Source organism: Nuphar pumila, chromosome 15, assembly GCF_984573655.1.
Source record: "Nuphar pumila chromosome 15, dmNupPumi1.hap1.1, whole genome shotgun sequence".
NCBI lineage: Eukaryota > Viridiplantae > Streptophyta > Magnoliopsida > Nymphaeales > Nymphaeaceae > Nuphar > Nuphar pumila.
Window position 1 is genome coordinate 16,930,976 of NC_143263.1, and position 14,535 is coordinate 16,945,510.

General features: G+C 37.6%; 1 long non-coding RNA gene across 1 annotated transcript; it reads right to left on the minus strand.

Moving 5' to 3' along the window:
- Positions 1–291: 291 nt before the first annotated feature.
- Positions 292–1,295, minus strand: LOC149814649 (uncharacterized). Its single transcript, XR_016427879.1, has 3 exons — positions 1,161–1,295; positions 1,019–1,066; positions 292–632 (listed from the first exon to the last, which is right to left on the minus strand). It is a non-coding gene; the product is annotated as an uncharacterized LOC149814649 (long non-coding RNA).
- Between the last annotated feature and the right edge of the window lie 13,240 nt (positions 1,296–14,535).

Below are 14,535 nucleotides of genomic sequence, written 5' to 3' on the forward strand. Positions count from 1 at the left end.
TATGTGGGAGCGAATCTTCTCTAAGAGGAGTACTTTCGTACGCCTTAGCCTTTTACACAATATTAACATGCTTTTGTTGTTTTTATTGTGCTTTATGCATCTGTTTGTTCATATGTTGTTGTCTGGTTTTTGGTTTTATGCGGAAACGGTCATGCTTGCTCCATGTTCTTGTTTCGATCGACTGTCAATCATGATTTCCATACTGCTGTATTTTCTGCTTTATGTCATGATGTTGATTGTGAAACTACGTGATCCAAAATATGATCCAACAAATAAAGCATAAGCAATAAGTATTACTAATACTATAGGTTTATTAAAGAAGATGAGTTTGACAAGAGAACCCGGGCTAGAAACACACAGGAAGGCCCGAAGGGACTAATACCAAGGATCAAGTCTCCATCTATCAGAACATAACCACATACCCACATATAAGCATGCTGAGCATGGGTGAGTGCTCAAGCATGGCCGTGCACACAAACACACTAGCACCACATGTTCTCTTTATTTAGACATGGGGAGCTTAATGGGCACCACAGGAACAGTTCACACACTTGCAGCTTGAACCTGAATTACCACACTTGCACTTGCCACCGTTCTCGGCCATCGGCACCTCCACAACTTCGTCCAAGTAGCTGTAATCAGTAGCATTTAGTATGTCAAGAAACATGATCACAACAATAAGCTTGTTTAATGAAGGCAACTTAGCTCATTCCAAAAAGTGCATGCCTATTAAGTTCTAGGCAGCTTGAATTGCAAGCTAAAAACTGAATCCATGAGGGAACCCCCTTCCTCAAGGCAAAGCAAGAGGCTCCTTGGGGGGTCGAGGGGGAGTCCACCGGAGTTTTATGCTGCTGGGATGGTGGCCCTAGGACAAGCTAAGACCAGTGTAGTTAAGTCTCTGATCTTGGGTTCAGTTTTTTCGCATAATAAACAAAAAAAAGCTAGTGATTTTGTAGTTTTGAGCAATTGTGAAGTTAATTAGATCCACCATGATAAATTTGATTCATGATTATGCTACCTCTTCTCGGTCTCGATGATATCGATACCATATGAGTTTCCTTTCTTCCTGCAAATAAAAATTAAATTAAGATCAATATTTGCTAAACTATCTTAATAGGTGTTTTGTGGCAAAAACATAAAGCGTGATATAGAATACTTACACGCACTGGCTCTTGTCAGCACAGTCACAGTTGGCACAGGTCGACATGGTGATGAGCTTAGTGATGAACAAAGTGGAAGAGAAGAATGGATGAAGAAGGCTTTCTAGGGAATGGAGGTACTTTGCTTGCACTCAAGAAGGGTTCTGTGTTTGGGGGTATTTATAGGTGTTTTGGCCTCTTGTAGGTACGAAAAGTCTTCTTTCTTTTGTGTGTGGCACACACTTCTAGGGGGGAGGAACGAACAAAGGAATCTCAATTATATGTGTGTGTGTGTGTGTGTGTGGGTGGGGGTGGGGGGGGGGGGGTTGTCTATTCGTCCTCATCTTCAAAAGATCATACTTTGCATGTAACAGTTCCTAGTAGTTTGGACTCTTTCATCTTTCAAAATATCATGTTACTTTGCATTGATTAGTTTTGGGTGTATCCGTAGCTTCTATAGGTGGGCTAAGGCAGGGTAGTTGTGGGGGTCTTACCCTGGGTTTCCTTGTTTCTGCAAGGTTTTTTGTCATAAAAAAAATTACATTTATTAGTTTTCAAATTACATTGAAATTAGATTATGCAAGCGGTGAAGGCTGATCTCAAAGACATGGTTGCTTGCAACTTGGTGGTTTGTTTGGATGGCACCCAATAATGCTACTTTTCGTCAAATTCTGGTCATCCTTAATAATCTTGTCCATAAAATACTGGTTGATGTATATGTGATTCTAAGTATGCATTTTAGAGACCTCTCTTTTTGTCTGAACAACGTTCACTCATCGATGGTTTCTTCTAATCCAGCGGATCCTGGTTGAGCTTGGCTTTGTTGTTTGGTGCTAGCTGTCCCCGGTTTCTTTTTTTTTAGCTTTTGTTTTTCTATATTTTAGTTTTTTTTTTCTATTTTATTTGGTTTTCAACATTTTGTTGATCTTCATGAGTGATAATGTTGATCCTCTCTCTCTCTCTCTATCTGGACTGATGAATTTGGTTTGATATTTTGAATGGAAAGTTAATATTGTGTAGCGACTTTGTGTTTTCTGATCAGAAGCCAACAAGCTAGTGCTGTCACGTTACGTGGTTCCTCACACACACCCCGTTTTGTACGTTATAAATGGCAGCAAATGCTTGGATTGGCATGTCGATTTTATTGATAGTCTTTTTTTTTTTATAGGCAAGCTACGGATAGGCAGACCCTTACCAGTTATACAACTATACCATTGGGTTTTGAACCTGCAATGTCCCAACATATGGTGACGTGCACTAGCTGCTCCTACCAGACAAGCTGAGCGTTGGTAGATTCTATTGATAGTTACCAACTTTCTTAAGGGGCATCTTTCTTTTTTTCCTCGAAAAGAGAAGGCCACCTTTCATTTTCAGATGTCAATGTCAATGCTATCACTAAAGAAATCAATTTTGAAAGATTGTGAGATAATGCTCCAAGAAAATTAAAGTAGCACTACTTTGCTGCACGCAAGCTTCCCCTATGAAAACCTATTGTTGCTTTCAATCTTTGTCAATAGAAAACCCTTGTATCCTACTACTTTTTTATCCAAAATTTCTGAACCAAAATGATCATAGATATCTTTCAAGAGCTCTCAATCATCCATCCATCTATGTGACATGGACACGCTATGACACGAAGAAACTGCTCCCGGACGGAGACCTAGTCGACTTGGACTTAGCCTGCTGCTGTACCTACATCACCATCCGGCCGGTAACATAACCCCCCTTACGGAGTCGCCTTGTTTTGGTTAATGCAACGGAGTGATGCCTGTGGGAATGGAACCCTGCCCATCTAGCAGCCTAAACCGCCTCCCACTGCACCAAACCCCTTCGGGGCAGGGATGCTGGCACATATAGATGTTATTTTATTTTTTTTATAATTTTCAATAATAGGCAATAATATATATATATATATATATATATATTAATATATAAATTTCAAACAATTTTTTATTTATTAAAAGTTTACAAAATCCATGTCCTCATTACCTATTTTTCAAAAAAAAATGTGGATCCTGCATACAAAACCCTCACTTGCATGTTGGGTAGTATCTCTTTATTTGGTTTCATATTGTTGTTAACAACTTTAGCTTGATGATTTATTTATTAAAAACAATAGAACATCTAATTTTAGCTGAATGGCAGGCATAACTAAGACGTATTATTCCTGAACATCAGCATCGGTTGGCTTTATGATATTCCAAAGAAAGCTTCATGTTTTTGAAAAGCATTTCAACACCTAACTTTTCACTGTAACTGTCAATTAATAGAGACCACAGTCAGAGTAACTCATGATAAGCGTTGGGTTATGCTTAATTAAAATTACAAACTGCCCCTATTGATAAAATATGCAAATCGCACATTTTCAAGCCAAATGTTAAATCGATCTTCTCCATGAAAGTAACTCAAGTTATTTGATAGTTTCAGTCAAGAGTTGGGTCCTGATATGGGTTTTTTTTTTGTAGAAAAGGTGAGATTTTTTTTTTCAAAATATCAAGTAAAAGTTGGGTCTCTAAATGAAATTTCCTTCTTTTCTTTGCTGTTTTGTTTTTCAAGGCAAATTAGGGGATAACGCTCGTGGGATTTGAACTTAAGACCTCTCTGTTATATGATAATTCAGCTATTTCATTCAACGCTAGTCATTTGTTGCATGCCTAATAGTTATTTCTATATTTTATGTCCATAACTGCACAGCAAAATGCCAACTTTAGGAGGGTTAATGTACTACCAACATACTAGGGTCAAAATCATAACTGTTTCACACTAACTCAGCCTGGATTAACCAAGTTAACTCAGCACCTAAATATGTGCCAGCAAAAACTTACTCTAACCAGAAAGAAGAGTGCTTCATGACTGCTACTGCTAGAACTTAGCTTAATCTTCACTAGCTCCCCTAAAAAGCTTTATTAAAGTTTGCATATTGACTTATCACGTCCCATATCTAAGTTTGCCACTATCATATTCCATGTCATGATCAATTGCTATATATGAAAGTTGTGTCTTCAATCATAGGAAATAAATAATAGCTCTTAGAGTATGTCCTACAAATTATTTTATTTGAAGTGCATGACAAAAGGTTCACATATGGGGCGACTTACATCATTGGGGTAATGTTTGTTATCCTTTTATTTTTTTCAGTTTTTTGCACATCTGACCCTCGAGATGTGAAACTGACTTTTGGATTATGTTTTTCTTATAACATATATATCAGATTTTACTAGAGTTCAAAAATCAATGGCCTATAGTGTACCAAATTTTCAAACCTCAAAAAAACATACTTTTACGCCAAAAAGACTATGATGCAAGCTAGGGTCGATTCCCATTTTAACCATGTTGAACACATCCATGAGATCAGATTTGGTCAAAACTATATCCCTCTAAGAGTTCCAACTAAGGGGTTCCTTACTCATGAGGGTAGCAAACACTGTCCCTATATGGTTATTCGTTTATATGCAAAAGCTTATATGCCTTATAATTAACCTTCCATCTATGCCAAAGAGGATGTCAATGGATCATATTTTATCCTAGTTCAAATCTAACTTTGTTTAATCGAATTTGGTAAGCTAAAACTCTATCTGATTATAACTGGATGTGGATTTAATTTTGGTTTTTTGCTTCCGAATCCAACGGATGTCAGATTTGACGGATATCCAAATCCGATTACATGTAAAAACTTGGACTTGGTATGAGCTTTTTATTATTTGAATCTGAATGCATTTGTCTTTTTTTTTAGAGAGAGAAATCTGAATCCATTTATCAAACATTCAATTAGTGACATTTGTTATTTGGCCACATCCCACCCGAATCCGAGCCGGCTACATCCCTAGCAAAGAGTTCGAAGCAACAGCATAGACCTAGGATGTAAGAAGTATGCAGATAACTTGTTTGTCTTTTGAGCACGGAAACTACATGGCTTTAAATGGCCTAACAAAATACTACATGGCTTTAAGAGGTTAAAGGGGTCTCACCCCTATCAGTAGTGGAATCATTATGTTTGTTTAATAAAATGTTTTTATTCACAAATAAATTAAATTACCTTCTTGTTGTGCCTCAAAGGGATGTATAACAACGGAAAACAGTAAAAGAAAAAGTTTCTTTTTTATCATCCGAGTAGTAGTATTTGTGCATCGCTTTTGTTGCTTTGGTACAAGAACTTTGAAAAAACTTGCCATGAAAATACTGCCACTTTCTAATTGTGAGAATGATCTAAGCATTGGATACTTTTCCTGTCATGTCACTCACTATGACTGGTGTTAAAATTCAACCAGCTTTAGATAATTGATGAAAGTTCTTTTTTAGATAAGATAATTATGAAAGTTCTTAACTCCGCCTGTTTAGTTATACACTACCGGTCCCAAGCCCGGATAAAGGAGGAGGGTTGTGGTAGGCCCGTGACAGCCAGCATAAAAACTTAGTCATACCCTATGAATATGAACCAATATGAGAATTTTGTTGGGGCGTTCCTACTGAGCGACGTGTTGTACTCTATAGGCCCGGAGGCAGTGATAAATGGGCAAGGGTTGTTAGGTCGTCGCCCAGAAGTGACGCGTCACACCGGCGCCCGGGTGTGGTGTCAAATAGGCAAGGGCTCCCTCACTTTGTTGGACGGGTGGGGGTAAAGAAGTTAGTCCAAGATGAGAACATTAGGTTAGCCACTTGGAACATACGGTCTTTAACTGGTAAGTTGGTAGAGTTAGTAAATGTTATGTGTAGGAGAAAGATTGATATTTTATGTCTACAAGAGACCAAATGGATAGGTGAGAAAGCAAAAGTGATAGAACCTTGGGGATATAAGATTTGGTATACAGGAATAAATAGGAATAGGAATGGAGTAGGGATTGTTATGAGTCGTGAGTTTATAGATAATGTAGTTGAGGTTCGTAGGAAGGGTGATAGGATTTTACTTATTAAATTAGTATTAGGTACGGATATTATTAATATTATTAGTGTTTATGCACCTCAAGTAGGTTTAGATGATTCTGTTAAGCATCAATTTTGGGAAGATTTAGATGGAGTAGTACAAGGAATATCTTATGGAGAAAAGTTTTTCATCGGCGGTGACCATTATGGATATGTATTCATTAGTAGGGATGAATTTGAGAGTATTCATGGAGGCTATGGTATACGAGAAAGAAACGAAAGTGGAAAAAGGATTTTAGATTTTGATTTGTCCTATGATATGATCTTAGCAAACACTCGGTTTAGGAAGAGGAAGTCTCACCTATTAACATTTAAAAGTGGGGTTAATACGAGTCAGATAGATTTTTTCCTACTTAGAAAGAGAGATAGGGGTTGTTGCATCGATTGTAAGGCTATACCGGAAGAAAGTGTAGTTACACAACATAGAGTCTTAATTTTAGATCTTAGAATTAGACTATGCCGCAAAAGCGATAGACATAGGATAGATCCTAGAATTAAGTGGTGGGCACTGAAAAGAGATAAACAAAGAATGTTTGTAGATCAGATAGTTAAGGAAGTTGTTTGGTGTCTCGAGGATGATTCAGAATCAATGTGGAATAAGATAGCGGATGGCATGAGAAAGGTGGCTAAAGAGGTATTTGGTGAGTCTAAAGGCGGTGCACCACTAGGTAAGGATACATCATGGTGGAACGAGGATGTCAGATTAGCTATTAAGGTTAAAAGAGAGTGTTATAGAAATCTAAGTAAGAGTCGTGATAATGAGAATTTGGAGAAATATATGATAGCAAAGAAGGAAGCTAAAAAAGTAGTTCAAAACGTGAGGGATAAGGTATATAAGGAGGTTTATGACAAGTTGAATACCAAAGAGGGTGAGAAGGATATTTATATGCTTACAAAGATGAGAGATAGGAAATCGAGGGATCTGGGTATGGTTAGATGTAACAAAGATGAAACGCAGAGGGTTTTAGTCAAAGATAAAGAGATTAAGGAGAGATGAAAAGATTATTTTGATAAGCTATTTTATGAAAGTCATACTCAGGATCTTGGATACTTCTCCATTCCTTTTCATGAGATGAATCGTGACTTCATGCGCAAGATTCAAAAGAAAGAAATTGCATAGGCTTTAAAGAAAATAAAATCAAGAAGGGCAGTTGGCCCAGATGGTATACCTATCGAGGCTTGAAAATGCTTGGGACAGAAAGGTTTAGGATGGTTGATAAATCTTTTTAACAAGATTTGACAGACAAATAAGATGCCTAATGAGTGGAAGAAGAATATTTTGGTGCTTCTATATAAGAATAAGGGTGATACACAAGATTGCACAAACTATCATGGTATGAAACTCATGAGTCATACTATGAAACTTTGGGAGAGGGTGATTGAGTCTAGGTTGAGTAAGGTTGTCATGATATCGGAGAATTAATTTGGTTTTATGCCTGGAAGATCAACTATGGAAGCTATACATCTTCTTAGACAACTTATTGAGAGATATAGAGAGAGGAACAAAGATTTGCATATGGTTTTTATTGATTTGGAGAAGGCATACGATAGAGTACCTAGGGACATTCTCTGGTGAACAATGATGAAGAAAGACGTTTCTCTCAAGTACATTAGTATAATTAAAGATATGTATGAAGGAGTAGTAACCAATGTCCGCACTTGTGGAGGGGTGACAACCAATTTTTCTATAACGGTTGGGTTATATCAAAGATCTGCTTTAAGCCCTTTCCTATTTGCTATAGTGATGGATGAGCTTACGAGATCAATTCAAGAAAATGTGTTGTGGAGTATGTTGTTTGCTGATGATATTGTTTTGATTGATGAGTCTAGAGCTGGGGTTAATGATAAGTTAGAATTATGGAGACATACATTGGAAGCAAGATGTTTTAAGTTGAGTAAGAGTAAGACAGAATATATGGAATGTCGGTTTAGTAAGCAACAAAGTAGTGATGGGAGTCTAGTGAAGCTTAGTGAGCAAGAAATACAGGTGAATGATTGTTTCAAATATTTGGGATCTATCATTCAAAAGTATGGAGAAATTGATGAAGATGTAAATCATAGGATAAAGGTTGGGTGAATGAAATGGAAAAGTGCAACTGGAGTGTTGTGCGATCGTAGAATGCCATTGCGGTTGAAGAGAAAGTTTTATAGGACGACTATTAGGCCTGCTTTGCTATATGGTATCATATTCAAAAAATGAGTGTAGCTGAGATGTGTATGCTTAGATGGATTTGTGGAAATACAATAAAAGATAAGATTTGGAACAAGGAGATACGTAAGAAGGTAGGCGTTGCACCCATTGAAAATAAAATGAGAGAAAATCGTTTACGGTGGTTTGGACATATTCGGCGAAGGCCTAATGATGCTTCAGTTAGAAGGATTGAGAAATGGAAAAATATATTAGTTAAAAGAGGTCGGGTAGGCCTAGGAAGACTTGGATGGAGATGATTGGAAAGGATATGAATGCTTTGAACCTCATCGAGGTCATGGCATTGGATAGAAATGATTGGAGGAGAAGGATTCATGTGGAAGACCCAGAATGATTTTCTTTTTTGGTTCATATCGCCGACCCCAATTGTTTTGGGATGAAGGCGTAGTTGTTGTTGTTGTTGTTGTATAATTATGAAAGTTCTTGCTTTAATGATCCAAAATGCGATATTGCTGACATTATTCAATAAGTCAGGGTTCTGTTTAACATTATAGCACACTATTTTTGAGGTATGTCTCCCTTGAAACAACGAATATAGCTGGAAACTTTCATAACCTTTGTGTCCACATTTACTCTTTTTCTTTGTTTTAATTTTCTATTGAACAGGTAAAGAGATGAGATTCTTAGAGAAAAATGTGTTGGACATTTTGGATAGAGTTCAACCAGAGGTGACCCCGTTTGACACCAGGCACACCAAGAGATGCATAAGAGTGGGATGGTTGTTACGTGAATATGAAAAACTCACATTTAATATGGGCCCATAACCCAAATTCAATATGGGAACGTGAAAGGTTCACATGCATGAATGTCATGCATGTAACCCCACTCTTCTCCCACATTGGTTTATGGGCCCACCCCTCGCTACCGCTGAGTGTGTGGGTGCGTCGATGATCTAACTGTGCTCGATGGATTCAATGGCGCTTTCTTATGCCATGTCAAACTTCCGTCCTTTATTCTTTTAGAATTGATGGCATAAGGTGGTAGGTGCATAACGGTGACACATCATCTGTCGGCTTGTTGCAGATGTTGTGATGACTCTGTCAAGGTCGACAGAAGTCATCGACGATGAGCGTAGGTGACGGCAAGTTGGGTGGCCGATTTTTTGGGTTAAGGAGACTTCCACACCCCCTCCCCCACCACCTAAGTTTGTTGCAGGATCGTTGAGGAGTCGTCTAGGACCTATCGCCACTGACGTTGGTCGGGTGCCAAAGTTAGCCAAGCCTGATGGCAGCCATGGTCGGCCCTTTAAGATTATGGTTGTAAAAGCCACAATCGATTTCAGCCGGCTATTGTCACCGACATAACCCTTCAAACATCGACGGTTGGTCGTTGGCTGGACGACCATTGTCATAATTGTTGAGGCCGTTAGTGGCAAAAGCAGTTGAGCGCTCCCCCCCCCCCACACACACACACGTTATTTTGACTTTCACTGCCACAGTCATCGACCAAAGACGTGGACCGGCAGCATGTGTCCATCGGAGGGGGGACGATGGTCGCCATGGCCAACCATTATAGCGTTTGTTAATCAGTATACCGAGGAATTTCATGATTTGGTAGCTAGGAATGATATTTGTGAGAGCGAAGAACCATTGGTGTCTAAGTATATTGGTGGTTTGAACTTTCAGCGGGCTAGACAGTGAAAGAAGTCTTCGCAGAAGAAGACTTTACCTAGAGTCGGTTAGCCTGCGAAGACTGCTAGTCGTGCAACTACTGCACCAGCTAGCAAGTTTGTTACCTGATATATACGTCCTAATGATAGTTCCTAGCCTAGGACAACGAGTCAAGGTGCTTTAGGTTCATCTTAGTCTAGGTCGGCTAGTTCGGGTACCCCCATTAAGTGTTACACTTATGGGAAGCCAGGTCATAAGTCGACGTAGTGTAAGGGTAAGGCCTTATTCATTGAGGGTACACATGAGGAGGATGACTCAAGCTTTGATCAAGATTAAGCCTCATTATGATATGGAGGATCGGAAAGTCAAAGCAAAAGTTGAGGAGATTGAGGTTGAGAATTCATTGTTACCTCGTAGATGAGAGGTGTTCATTTCTAGGAGTGTGTATCTAGCACCTCGATAGGATACAAGTGATAGATGGTTGATGAACCATATTTTTTAGTTTGCATGTACTATTGAGGGTAAGGTATGTAGGTTGATCATAAATTCAGGTTGTTGTGAGAATATTATATCAGTTGAGGCAATGTCCAAATTAAAGTTAAACATTAGGTATCATATTTGCCCATATCAGATGTCATGGCTCCAGAAGAGCATTGATGTCGATGTCGACCGACAGTGTCTGGTCAAATTTTTCATATGGAATACATATTTTGATCAAGTGTGGTGAGATGTGCTCCCCATTGATGCTAGCCATTTGAACTTAGAGAAACCTTTACAATATGATAGGTCTTTCATGTATAACGGTACGACTAACACCTACTCGTTCACATATGAGGGCAAGAAGTTTCATTTATTACCTTCTAAGGATTTGCCACTATTATCATCATCATCTTTTGTATTGTCTTCTTCAAGATCTACACCTCTATCTATAACACCCAAACTTCATCCTACTTTATCTAAGACTGTAGTCTCTGTGGTTAAATTATCTAATGTATTCATTGCAAGACATGAGCTTCATGAAGCGTTAGAACATACCAAGGTTTGTTATTTCTTATTGTTTGTGGATGCCCCTTCGAGTGAGTCTAGTTTTCCACCGGTTGCTTATAGAGTCTCATCATTATTGGAGGGATTCAAGGACATCTTTCATGAAGAGCTTTTAGTTGGTTTACCTCCGCTTTGAGATGTGCATCACCACATAGATTTTCATTCAAGTGTGACATTGCTACATGCTTCACATTATAAGATGAGTCCTGTGGAGTATGAAGAACTTTGTAGACAGGTGAAAGAGCTTTTAGCAATGTCGCACCTGAATGACACAAACTATGTGATGTGCGCATCCATAATAAAACATAAAATATGGGAAAAAGAACTTTGAAGATTAGTTGACGGCACTGAAAAGGAGCTTAAACTCATTCTTACAAAAATCGAGAATGGAAAAGAAGTTGTGCTTCAAGAAGATGAAATGGCTAAAGTTGTTTCCGACTAAGAGAAAAGATGGAAGGAATGGAGGATGGGTCATTCCAAAATTATTGGATGACTCATCAATAGTGTGGACATCCACAAGTGTTCTAGTTTGGTGAAGTTTGACTTCGCTAGTGATGCATGGAAATACCTTAAAGACATATATAGTCTTAAGGATATCGCACATATATTTAACGTTTCAAACAAAGTAAGGACCATGACTCAAGAAAAGATAATCATAATGGAATACTACAATGCTCTCTCTCTCTCTTGGGATGAATTGACGCTTCTTGAACCAAAGTGACATTGCCCACAAGATGTTGAACTCCGAAAAAATCAAATCAAAGCGAAGCATTTCTATCAATTCATAAATGGGCTTAGGCTCAAATTTGAAGGAACTAAATCCACTCTTCTTCACAGATGAAGGATCCCTTCCATAGTTGAAACTCTTGAAGAATTAACGATGAAAGAAAATAGATTGAAAAAACCATCCACTTCTAAAGATGAAGAATCTATGCTTGCTATGTCAAAGTTTGAAAATCATACCAAGAGCTATAAACCATCTCATTTTTTAAGAAATGAGAATGGTAGAAATTCCAACAACTATGAAAAGAAAGGTGATCATGATTTTAAAAAGAGTGAAAAAATTATTTGTTTTCATTGTTATGAATTGTGACACATCAAACCTTTTTGTCCTAAAAGAAAGAAGGAGGATTATAAAGAAGACAACAAGAGTGGCTTAGGTTGAAAGGAGTGAAATGAACGACTCCAAATGCATCGGCTCGCTCTCTTTAGCTCAACTAATGGAGGCACTACAACCTATGCTTAAAGCTCAAGCTACTTCTTATTCGGGAGCGGCCATATCTATAAATGACAACCATGGTAAAGACCTCTTGGATCCTTGACTCTGGTGTTTCATTTCATATGACCCCTAATGAGTCTATGTTGACCATATACAAGTTTAATCCAAATGATTATTGTGTTTCAACTTCCGATGGCATATATTTGAAAATTAAAAGTTTTGGTATTTATCAAAAAACACTTATCTTTCACATGCCAAACATTAAAGTAATACCAAAATTAAATTTAAATCTTTCATCGGTTACTCAAATTACAGATTATGGTTACAAAATAGTTTTTTCATATAATGATTGTCTAATACAGGATCTCCAGTCTGGGAAGCTGATTGGGAAAGGCCATAAAAGAGGAGATCTCTATGTTATGGACAATCATGAATTACCAAAATAACTTTTTTATAATTTTGTGGAAAAGAAAAATATAAAAATTTGGCAAAAAAGTGTAGGACACCTTAGTGAGACCAAATTACGATTGTTTTCATTTCTTTCAAATTGTAAAGAATTTTTTTTTATGTGAAGATTGCACTCTTGACAAAATGAAGTCTTTACCTTTTGGATCAACACACCTTATAACTAAGAATTCATTTGAATTAATGTATTCGAATGTATAAGGACCGGCTCCGGTCGTGTCCAAAGGAGGTGGTTCCTATTATGTTGTGTTTATAGATGATTATAGTCTATACTCTTGGATATTCTTTCTAAAACACAAATCAGAAGCATTTGATTATTTTAAAAAAAATCATAGTTATATTAAGAATCAATTTAAAACTAATATTCAGATCTTTAGAACTAATTCAGGAGGAGAATTTATGTCAAAAGAGTTTGAAAATTATCTTGACCTAAATGGGATTGTTCATCAAAAATCGTGTTCATACACTCCTTAACAAAATAGAGTTGACAAAAGAAAGCACAAACACATTATTGAGACCACTAGAACACTTCTAGTATCTAGAAATGTTCCAAAAGATTTTTGGGCCGAAGCCGCCCTTACGGCGGTCTATTTGATAAATAGAATGCCTTAAAAAATTATTGAAAATGTCTCCCCTATTGAAAAACTTTGTAAAATGTATCCTGACTACAAAAGGTTGAGGGTCTTCGGGTGCAAGTGTTTTGTTCTTACCAACAAGAATGATAAACTCTCTCCTAAAGCAATTTCTTGTGTGTTTTTAGGCTATGCCGAAAACAAAAAAAGGATATAGGTGTTATGACATTGGAAGAAACAAACTGTATGTTTCTCAAAATGTTACATTCCTTGAAAATGAAAACGGTTTAAACAAAGAAAAAATCCAAGAGAGTTGTGATTATTTGTTCCTCTTTGACCTAGTCAATGATAAGTGTAAAAATATTCATGAAAGTGAAGATATGCATGAGGCAAATGAGAATGTGAGAAGAAATCTTGATGATATAGACCTATCTCACAATAATTTACAAACCTATGCTCGACGTATCGAAGGTCACCCACCATGTGCCCTAGAAAGATACTCTCAAAACCAAGAAGAAGATTCTTCTAGCCTTAGAAAATCTATAAGAATTTCAAAAGCTCCTAGTAGATTTGTATCATATGATTCTTTTGAACCAAGGTATAGATCGTGTGCAATGGTCATTCACTCGTATTTTGAACCTCAATCATATCATGAGGCTAAACATCATCAAGAATGGGTTAAGGCTATGAACGATGAGTTAAAAGTATTAGAAAGAGCAAAAACTTGAGAAATCCAAACATTACCAAAAGAAAAAAAAACTATAGGATACATATGGGTATACAAGGTAAAAACCAAGTATGATGTAACATTAGAAAGATATAAAGCGAGGTTAGTGACCAAATGATACAATCAAGAATATGGGATAGACTAGGATGAGACGTTTGCCCCAGTCACTCGAATGACCACTGTTAGAACTCTCATTGCTATAGCATCGATTAGGAAATGACCTATATTTCAAATGGATGTTAAAAATGTATTTTTAAATGGTAATCTGAATAAAGAGGTGTACATGGATTCTCCACCAGGCTTAGCTTTAGCACATGGAAAAACTTTTCGATTATGTAAGGCCTTATATGGCTTGAAACAAACCCTCAAAGCTTGGTATGATAGGTTTAGTAATGTGCTGACATAACTTCATTTTAAAGCTTTCTTTACTCACACTGCATTGTTTGCTAAGTCACCGGCATAACCCTTCAAACATCAATGGTTGGTCGTTGGCCGGACGACCATTGTCATAATTGTTGAAGGCATTAGTGGCATAAGCGGTTGAGCCCCCACCCCCCTACACACACACATCATTTTGACTCTCACTGCCACAGTCATCGACCGAAGACTGAGACCAGCGGCATGTGGCCG